This window comes from Glandiceps talaboti, chromosome 9, assembly GCF_964340395.1.
Source record: "Glandiceps talaboti chromosome 9, keGlaTala1.1, whole genome shotgun sequence".
Taxonomy (NCBI): domain Eukaryota; kingdom Metazoa; phylum Hemichordata; class Enteropneusta; family Spengelidae; genus Glandiceps; species Glandiceps talaboti.
This window is the reverse complement of record NC_135557.1, coordinates 25004272-25016562: the sequence shown is the minus strand read 5'-3', so window position 1 is coordinate 25016562 and position 12291 is coordinate 25004272.

Below are 12291 nucleotides of genomic sequence, written 5' to 3'. Positions count from 1 at the left end.
TCGGCAAAACGATTCTAGCTAATGACCTATGATTACTTTATTGTGAGTATTGATGTTCATTGAACCTTCTCATTAAATATTCCTCTGCAATCCTCGGTATTAATGACATCGATCTAATATTACCCATAGGAGCATACTAGTAATTACATTAAATGTCATATCGTGTTGACAGGAATATAACTGTCAACGCATTTGATTGATTCAGTTGGTTCACTGTGTTTTGTAATTCCCATTACCTAGATCTTAACAGGAGGAGACAGTTTTTCATAATTCTTAAGTACTTATTCAAAATGTGTGGGTTGATGAAAGTACATGTCACCAGTCACATTTAATAAAGTTACCACAAAAACAAAATTCAATAGTGATTCAATACATGTATTTTCCTCACATATTTAAATCATCAAAGTCACAGTAATACCGATCAAAATAATTGTGAAGGACATGTGTATTGACTTATATGGGTTGACACGCGCAAAACTAAACACATTTATATCGAACCTGACAATAATATGTGCATGGTATACATCTGTATAGAATGTTCAAGTGCAAACATAAATATAAAAGACGTACTGCACATGTTCATTTGTTAGATGGTTCCGCAATGTAGGGAATATAATTCAAATTGCAAGAACGGATATTTTCCAAAGACACTGAATCTGTTAAGACAGTCAAGTATTGATAACTCTGTCATGTGTGAGACAACTTGTATATAACTGCACACAATGTGTCTGGCATAGGTGTTCCTTGTAGTAAATGCAATATGTGTTCATGACATGAAAAGGCTATACATTGGAATCGTTATATCAGTGCATTTGTTATTCCAGACAATTAATGTGGCGTTATAGGACAAGAGGCCATGAACGTAAATGGGGGCTTCCGACGAAACACCACGCATGACTTGTTATCATTATGTGATGTGACGTCGGTTTTACCATTGTTCCGCAGAAGAACGACATATTCGATTTGAAGCACTGTAGTTATAAACACATTATTTGATAAAGGTTCATCATGATCAGTTGCACGATTTCCTATTTCCAGTGTTGCCATCTAAGTATGTTTTCATAAAGCGGATTTGTAGGAAATACTATTAATATGTCACAATCAGATTCCTGGACATTAATTTTATTTTAACTATATTTGCACAGTGTTATCTGTAAAGACATTTGCAAGCGTGTTCAATCTCATATAAAACGTGAACATTTTCACAATACCATGAATAATTTGCATATAGCTATTTACTTAAAATCTTTATAAAATATTATTGATGTGATGACGAAAATAGTTGAATATTCGTACACCCTATGTAAAGGGATGTTGATGTTGCCAAATCAAGTGAATGTGTTCAATTGCAGACGTGTTAAGCATTTACTTTATCCAATGATACTGTGCAATATGACTAGATATGAAGGATTTCATGAAAGGGTATTGATATTATGATATCTTGTTGCATTGCAGGCGAATTTGTTGTCGACTTATTCGCATCCTGTGGGACGTTAACCCCACGGCAAGGACTCGCTCTAATATAACTCAGCAGTGGGAACCCAAGGTAAATTTGCACAGCTCTGTCTATAACCGATGGTCTGTTCGGCTAGGGATAAACGGGGATAATTATGACAGTATTTAAAAAAAGTTTCGTGCTGGAAAGTAATTTCATGATATTATATCAAGTTAGATTAACTGTATTGCCCCGAAATGCCAAACATTGAAATTATGTTGATCTTGCAATTGTACAATGTTGCATGATAGATGTTAATGATAAGATATTAATATTTTGTATGTAAACATTTGATATTTATGACTCATCTAAAAAAAAGTGCACATTTCCCCTAGCACAATAGTTATGAATATGCATTCCTAATTAATAAATATCCACGCCTCATAAAAGCAATGAAAAAAACAGTGTAACACAACAGGTGCAACAGAGATGAAAAAAAAATAATTTAGCGTTTCTGGGAAATCAAGGGAAATTTATGTGATTTAAAATTATGAAACGACTCTCCAGAACTAAATGAATTACCTTTATTTTCTGTAGAGGAGTTCAACACACGTACGTAACTAGTCTGGTAGGAGTGTGAACGTCTATTAAAAATGTTGAACATAATACAATGAAAGACCTAACGAATTATTTATGCATTGCTAGTTTGTAGGACACACATTAAAGGTGGGCTTATTTATAATATGAATTTTCATATCTTTAAGGTGCATATCAAATTTCGAAATGGCTCCCAACTGCCTACTTGCAAATATGTACCATTTTCTCTGTGTACCATGTTCTCTGTGTTAGATAACAACCTTTACAAAGCGTATCTAATCTATAAGTTCATTAAAAGCAAAACTGACGTAGAGGATAAATATAACGAAGATTTGATTTACGTGTTGATTTCCATTTGGATTATAACAGAGGATTATTAATGACTGCACTATTACAAGTCTACACAAGTCTTGGATTTAGTCAGGGATCTTCACAGTTTCTTTGAAATCGTGTGACTCCGAACGATAATTTTATTATTTTTTTACTTTGGAAGCCAATACAATTGTTAGGATATTCTCGTAGTATGATGATATTTGAGCGGTATGTTTAGAATTTGATTTAAATTGACATATTCATCCAGTGTCACTGAGAGGTCATGAAAGTTGATTATTAAGAGATCATAACAAAGATATCATGTAACATGGGACTCACAACTCATAAGAATCCGGAGAGAATCACACTCGAATGTATATACACATTCTAGTAAAGTCAACATAGAAGACATGTCTAATGTATCTGTAAATATAAATTAAGCAGCTGAACTAAATAACACAAGTCAAATTCGAGGTTGTTTTTGTCGGAATTAAAGGACCTGTCGTTATCAATTATATATACACGATAGGCTAAGCTTCTGAAATATAAAATTCATGTTGTTTGATTCTCTCCATAGCTGGAGTTCCAGGGACTTGGAAATTGCAATCCGATTACTGTGTTTATTGCCTTCAATAGATTCACTACAGTCAACATTCTACATTGCATTTTGTACTAAGGCTCAGATTATCGGATATTCTACGACAAATCGGATAACAACAATTTAGAAGTAATATCTTAGATTATTATCGAAAAATCTCAAATTCATTGAATAAAAAACCCAACTGTATTACTCTTCCAATCAGACTTGTATCAAGGTTAAATAAGACGAAACGGTAGAGATTAAAGTAGCCATGTGTAAGTATCATACATAATTGTATATTTATTAGTATTAAGATATGGACAATTCATATGATACATTTGGATAAAATCCCATTATACTCAGTGATATTGTACAGACATTGAAATATTAATGCACGACACATATTGTATTCACAAATGTATACAATTTTAATGCATCTTTCTAAGTGGGCTTAGATACTGTGGATTATATGACATTTCCACTACACTTCTTTTGTTATCATAGCATGCCTCGATACAGCTAGGATATGTTCACCATTGGATAACAACCAGTGTATATATGTATGGTGAAAACCATGTTACGGTATATTCACTTTATCAAAGCCATATGAACTACATGATGAATACTACCTCTTGAATGATGTATTTAACGGATATAATATTCTTAGGTAGGCGATACCAATATTTATACTTGATGTCTAAAAGCAAATGGATGAAAGCCATATCCTCACTGGGCACAAAAAAAGAGGAAGAATGCATTGACGCTATTAGATATATACTTACTCGACAAAGAGACCGATCGATAAACAAGGGACCACACAGGTAGACTGGCTATTAACGATCCCCGATTTAACACGACTGTACGTAATGCTAGTTGTAGACAAACATATGTAATAACCCCATTTTGATGTATTTCTTTATGAATGCAATTCGATTATCTTACATCAATACGTATTAAACTCACATTTGAGACCAGTATAAATAAAAAACAATAAGGCCTTTGCATTCATCTGTATCGATGTTTAAGGTAACCAACGACATGTGATCTTTCAATGCTAGAATACATACCGATTACACGTCTATCTTAAATAGATTTAAGATCAAAGAAAAGCCGCAAATGCCATTGTAATTTAATATATATATATGCGGTGAATTCTATATTCTTCACACCGATGCATATGTATGTATGTATGTATGTATGTATGTATGTATGTATGTATGTATGTATGTATGTGTGTATGTGTGTATGTATGTATGTATGTGTGTATGGTATGTATGCATGTATGCATTTATGCATGTATGCATGTATGTATGTATGTATGTATGTATGTATGTATGTATGTATATGTGAGTGCGTACGTGCGCACGCCTGCCTGCCTGCGTACGTACGTCCACGTGCGCGTGCCTGCGTGCGCGCCTTCGTACATGCCTTTTGCGCGCGCGTGTGTGTGTGTTGTACAATCGACATTTTTGTAATAAGCCCACATTTGTAATACAATTGCCGACATTTGCACTTATTACAAATATCGGTTGTACAGTGTACGCATGCGTGCTTACATGCATACATACATGTATGCATGCATGCATGCATGAGTGCTCGAGCGCCCGTGTGTATGTGCGTACTGCGTAGGTATGTATGTAGGCATGGATGTAGGTATACACCGATGGAAGGATGGATGCATGCAGATACCTATGTAGATATCATTACAATTGAAGGAAGCGATAAGCTTTAGCTATTGTTGTGATGTATGATAAGAAATTGATCCAAATTGGTATAGACAGCATTGTGTTGGCAATAAAACGCCACTCGCTACATTGAATTGCATTTGACAGTTTTATATTTAACACATAGCAAAATAGGTGACCCCTTTCTATTACTTGATATGGGAATGAACTTACTGACGTGCTTGGCAATTGTGAGACTTTTGTTATTGGTGACCTTTAACCTGTACTCGGAGAGATGAAAGCTACAAACGATAGATGTACTCTACTATAGATGTTACTTTATTGTTATGTACCTTTTACCTCTCAAATAGTATTACTGAAGGTGTGCTGCATCATTTTATTTTTGCAATACGATGTTGTCTTTGCATATTTGTTCATCCCTTTACATTTTTTGTTTATTGCCAACGTGCGTTTTTATCAAGTGGCTTTTCTTTATAGTTATTGAATAACTCCCTGGCTGAAAAGGTAATTAAGTACATTGCAGTCCTTTCTTTGTTTCATACCACTCATTTTTACAAGGTTACATCATTATGATTTTTTTTCTGTACCTTCCTATTATTAAAATGTTTATATACATATTTATACATATTTATTTGAAAATTACTATCGTTTCATATGAACGTCTACCAAACATACTTAATTGCATAACTATAATAATGTAATGTAGTACTTTGATACATTTCCACCTGTGATATGTAAACTTGAACATTTGTTTATTTGTGATAATTAATGTAAACATAGTTACTTCTCGAAAGGAAAACTTAATCAAACAATGCATTTCATAAGTCGAAAACATTCATTAAATTTTGAGTGTAACTTGTTACTTTCAATGTATCAGCCTGAGGGAAGGTCATCGTAGAACGTTGTACAAATTCAAGCAATTATCGAGTGGAAAGACCTAGGTCGTAAGGCTAAGCTGTCGTGACTTTCACGTAATGATTTACCGAAATATGTAAAAACACGACAGAATCCCAAGCAACATTTTGAACAAAATCTACCTTTACATTGTGTTAACCACCTAACTTTGAATGAAATCTACCTTTACATTGTGTTAACCACCTAACTTAGAATGAAATCTACCTTTACATTGTGTTAACCACCTAACATTGAATGAAATCTACCTTTACATTATGTTAACCACCTAACATTGAATGAAATCTACCTTTACATTGTGTTAACCACCTAACATTGAATGAAATCTACCTTTACATCATGTTAACCACCTAACATTGAATGAAATTTACCTTTGCATTATGTTAACCAACTAACTTTGAATGAAACCTACATTTACATTATGTTAACCACCTAACTTTGAATGAAACCTACCTTTACATTATGTTAACCACCTAACATTGAATGAAATCTACCTTTACATTATGTTAACAACCTAACGTCGAATGAAATCTACCTTTATATTATGTTAACCACATAACTTTGAATGAAATCTACCTTTACATTATGTTAACCACCTAACATTGAATGAAATCTACCTTTACATTGAGTTAACCACCTAACATTGAATGAAATCTACCTTTACATTATGTTAACCACCTAACGTCGAATGAAATCTACCTTTATATTATGTTAACCACCTAACATTGAATGAAATCTACCTTTACATTGAGTTAACCACCTAACATTGAATGAAATCTACCTTTACATTGAGTTAACCACCTAACTTTAAATGAAATCTACCTTTACATCATGTTAACCACCTAATATTGAATGAAATCTACCTTTACATCATGTTAACCACCTACCTGTGAATGAAATCTACCTTTACATTGTGTTAACCACCTAACTGTAAATTAAATCTACCTTTACATTATGTTTACCACCTTTTTCGAAACTTACTGTACTCATTGTGGTGCATACAATGTGCTACAATCTATTCCTAATTCGATTTAATCTTTTAATAATGCGTTGATAATGTATATATATATATATATATATATATATATATATATATATAGTTTATGCTCCTATATGTGCCTTAACCGAAGACGGGCAATGAAGAAAATAGACAATATTTTTGGATTTCTCAAATTTGAATTTTGATAATTAAATGTGATTATTCTTTACTAATCTGTCAGGATGTATATGTATGCACTGACCCCCCCCCCCCCTCCACCTTCAAATAGAATCTACTCATGTTTGTATATCCGAGTTAAATTATGTATGCCAATTTTAAATATGTGTTGTTGTGAATGTTCATGTGATGTCGTAAACATGTCCATATGGTGTGATGAATATGTTCATGTGATGTAGTGAATATGCTCATGTGATGTGGTAAATATGTTCATGTAATGTCGTAAACAAGTCAATGTGATGTGGTGAATATGTTCATGTGATGTTGTGAATGTGTTCATGTGATGTGATGAATATGTTCATGTGATGTGGTAAATATCTTCATGTGATGTAGTAAATATCTTCATGTGATGTAGTAAATATCTTCATGTATTGTCGTGAATATGTGCATGTGATGGGGTAACTATATTCATGTGATGTGGTGTGTTCATGTGATGTCGTAAACATGTCAATATGGTGTGAATATGTTCATGTGATGTGGTGAATGTGTTCATGTGATGTCGTAAACATGTCCATGTGATGTGATGAATATGTTCATGTGATGTGGTGAATGTGTTCAGATAAACAAGTCCATGTGGTGGAGTGAGATACAGTAGAGGGGGTGATGTTTGTCTTTGAATATATGATAAAAGACAATGTCACATATCTGTCATTGTCTAATGGCGTTTGCCGTGTTGGCATTGCATCTCTGAATGTGATCTCGATGTAATGGCTGACATATGTGTCAGACATTCAGTATATATAATTCTATTTCAGAGGGCACGAAATTGAGGTTTCTTGCATTTCTATTCACCAGAAATGTAGATGGAAACAATAACAGTTTTGTATCCTTAAATGATTTAAATGTCAAGAACCGAATTAATATAAGCAACACCTTTGACTTTTTACAACCTACAGAGGAGATATCGTTGTGGATAAATTATGTTAAAGGTGGTACTATCTGTCAGACTCACCAGATTTATGTATACAAGCTTTCTCTTGGTGAACAGATGTGGTCAAAAGAGGTCTTCCGTCTAGTTATACATGATTGCTATCGAAAGTCCATCATGTTAGGGTTGTCGGTGGCTGAGCGGTTAGCTCGAACGCCTCTTACCTCTGCAGCCTGGGGTCGAACACACCAGTCAGCTGGGTTAGATTAAATTTACCACGCTGTAAGTAAGAAGAGTGTCGTTCAGTTTGACTCTACCGAACAACGCAGGTTTCCCCCGGGTACTCCGGTTTCCTCCTGCATTAACACTGAACTTTCCTCCTGTTATTGGGCAATGCTTGTTGGATGATTAATAAATAAATAATAATGTATAGACAATTCGCAATCATAACAGAAGCAATGCCAACAGTCGAATAAATCCATAGTGATGATATCAATCATAATATTATATTATATAAGATGCGTTCTTTAACAATATTGCCAACTGAACATAAAATATTCGATACAATACACTACATACATACATTCGATACAATACAATACACTACATACATACATACATACATACATACATACATACATACATACATACATACATACATACATACATACATACATACATACAGATATTATATTGATTAGTGGAATGTATCCTGAAAAACTGACTCCACGTCATCACAGTTCATATACATCTGAAGGAAAATGTGATGATATCAATCATAATATTATATTATATAAGATGCGTTCTTTAACAATATTGCCAACTGAACATAAAATATTCGATACAATACACTACATACATACATTCGATACAATACAATACACTACATACATACATACATACATACATACATACATACATACATACATACATACATACATACAATACATACATACATACATACATACATACATACATACATACATACATACATACATACATACATACATACATACATACATACAGATATTATATTGATTAGTGGAATGTATCCTGAAAAACTGACTCCACGTCATCACAGTTCATATACATCTGAAGGAAAAGATATAATGCCTCTAAGTAGTTCACCTAATCGTTTACCTTGGATGCAGCATATGGCTCACTTCATCGATTTCAATCGATTGTGCCGACTATTCAACGATTTTGAGTGTTAGTATAAGCTTAATTGTCCAGTATATGAGGCATCCGAGAATCTAAAGTTGCCTGCAATATCGGGCTATGAATAGCAATAAGGTTAAGTGGCTTTCCTACTGTGTAAATAATTAGTCTTAGTGGTCTAACTATACACAAAGGATAATTACTTCGCTATAAGTGTGGGTGATAACGGCGGAGGCAATTATGTTCGCAACCATTTTAATGCCAAAAGCAATTTTAAAGAGGTTAATAATATTTTTGTGCGGGGGGGGGGGGAGACTATGGAAATGGTAATTGTTGCCATATTGTTATGGTAATATCTAACTGACAATTTGGCAGCATTCCATCAGGTAACCCTAACAAGTTTAATATTTATTTTTTTTTACAATTATTGGATTTGTAGTATGTGATGATGAATGCTATGCTTAATGTTTTGGTAGATTAATATCAACCACCACAATATGTGTCTATATGAGGTTATTCTTGACTGTTAACAAGTACTGAAAGGTCGCACAATAATCATAATTTCAGAAACCACCATCGGAATAAGTAAAACACTATCAACGTTTGAATACCTGAATCTATAATATAATAATAATTTATATTTATACTGGATAGTTCTCTAAGTATATAGATACTTATCTGTCAAGAAGTCCAGTGAGGACCATCCCTCATGGGTTCAGTGTTAATATAGGAGTAAAAAGGGGGAAATCCTGCGTTTTCCGGTAGAGTCAAACTGAATGACATCCTTCTTCTTACTTACAATGTGGTAAAATTAATCGAACATTGAACGGGTTCGAACCCCGAATGCAGTGCTGAGGCAAGTGGTTTAACCACTCTGCCACTGACAACCCTAAAAATATTCATTGTACGTTTACCTTATTTGCCTAATTTGTGCTGTAGGTTTTATATGCTGCACATTGGAGTGAGTTTGACTGGTGATGTCTGATGATGTCTATCTGTTTTGTGAGAAACTGTCTTGAAGCTAAAAGAATGTATATGATACGTGATCGACAGCGAATGAAATCTCACTTGTGTTATCTACTCTATTCAAGTCAAAATAAACGACGGTTGATAGCAAATTTAATTCCTGCGTATATTTTGTGATAGCCATGATTTTTCAAATAATCTAGTTCATAAAAGATAATAAATTGATTGATTGATTGATTGATTGATTGATTGATTGATTGATATATGGTATACAAGTATTTTCTTTACTTGAAGATAATATGTTTCTGATAAAATTTAACTCAATAACTGAAGACAGCCAATTAAGAAACAATAGCAACGTTAATTATTTAATGTTACAGTATTTAGTTGGGATTTATTGTATGCATAGTTAAACACATTTCAATGGAGTCATGATGGGCGAATGGTTAGAGTGGCCGACTTGGAATCTGCTGCAGGTTGCAGGTTCGAGCCCCATCAATGCCGTTTGTTTCTGAGTGGCTAGCCTTTGGCTAGATTTGAACTATGACTATGCCTATGCCTCAATCAACTCAGCTGTATAAGTGGGGACCTGGTAGGATAGAGCTCGAGGTTGCAATGTGAATGCTTTAATCCTATGCGCTTATATGGATTGTATGTTCCCCATTGAGTTGAGGAAGAATAAAGAGCCGTTGTGTCACTATAGGTCTGAGCCAGTGGTAATAATTGTAAAGCGCTTAGAACACCCAGACTGGATGGGAAAGTGATATATAAAAACCAAGATTATTATTAGGAGTCTGTAGTAAACGACTATAATTATAAACCACCTCGTATGTCAAATAAAATGTCAAGACTTCTCACTAAGTTTTACAAAATGCACGTGTAGACAATTTCACGTAAGAGCAAAACCAGATAATGTAATTCGTATTTACCGAGGGAATTAATGAACATAAGAGACATTTTGTAGCTGATCAAACATGGCATTTTGTATCCCAAAAAATTCACGTATGTACGAAATTTGATACTGTCTTATTGAGGCCTGTACATAAAGGTGTGTAATGTAAAACATCGCAAGAATTCAGCCGGAATTAGATTACGTCTTGAAGCTAATCACATTATCTGGATCCACTAATTAATTTATCACTGCATAATAACAATCAATGTCAGTTATGTAAGAGGCAACGCTGATGACGTCATTAGGAACGGAGGGACACTTATTAGTAGTTTACAGTTCGTATAAGTGTTTTTATTTTGAAAAAAAACCTTCTTATATATCCCCCGGTGAGTACTATATGGAGTTGCAGTTATTATACTCGTAGAGCTGCTAGTACGTAGGTTTTGGTTGCACAACCACGGCGATTATATCAGTAGGCAGTCGCGTCCATTTGGAATACCATACGTGCCTGCAAGGCACGTATTTGCATTGTTATTAGTACGATTCAGGCTTTGGTACATATAATAGGTCTCGTATAAATGTCAAATCTTTCTGGAGCATTACATGTCAGCAACGCATACAATAGTAGACGGCACATGTAGTCTCCGCACTTACATTCTACAGATTTGTAATTTGACTGATCGACTGACTGACTGACTGACTGACTGACAGACTAACATTTTGGTTGGTTGGTTGGTTGGTTTGTTTGTTGGTTGGTTGATTGGTTGGTTGGTTGGGTTGATGGTTGATTGGTTGGTTGGTTGGTTGGTTGGTTGGTTGATTAGTTGCATAGTTGATTGACTGATTGTACATTAAATAGATCTTATAGGAAACCATGAGTTGATCAATATGTGTTCATTAAATGCAGAATATGAATGTTTTCCATCTTTATAATGTTTATTACACATTATGTTCATATAGGTTTCAATGATTGGCTCAGATGTTATAGGCGTTCACAATAGAGACTTCATTTGCATGTAGTGGAACTAGTCACATTCTATTTTCCCTAGGGTAATATTAATCTAGAATGTTGATCTTATCGAGATATACTTTGACTATAGAAAGAATGTGTACCTGAGAATATGATGTGATATATAACACTTATTGTCTGATTATCGGTCACTAGTAGACCTCATATTACCCCTTCTGTTCTAATATGGCAATTATTTTCAACAGTAACAGAGCTTGGTAATGCCCCTACAGCCATTCAATAAATATATAATAATATGATACGAAGACTTTAATAAAAAAAAATGATGGAGCCATATGGAACAGATTGATAACCGAAATAACAATTTTATAATACCATACTTAAAAAAACCCTAGAAGAATGGATGAAACGGATAATGTTATACGTAACAGAATACACCCACGCATTGACATTCAACCAAGAACATGAGAAAGCTTGTTAACCGTGCCCAGTTATATATGGCTAGGTATCCTGTCAAACAGCAAATAGAAGAAAAGGACATACATGCACACGAACACGCACGCGCACTACATAAGCTCAAACTGTCCCCCCACCCCACACAAAACTGCCCCCACCCCACACACGTATATATATATAATAAATGAAAGAAGACGAGTCTGATATTACATTGTGGAATTACACTACAGACCGTTTCACCAGA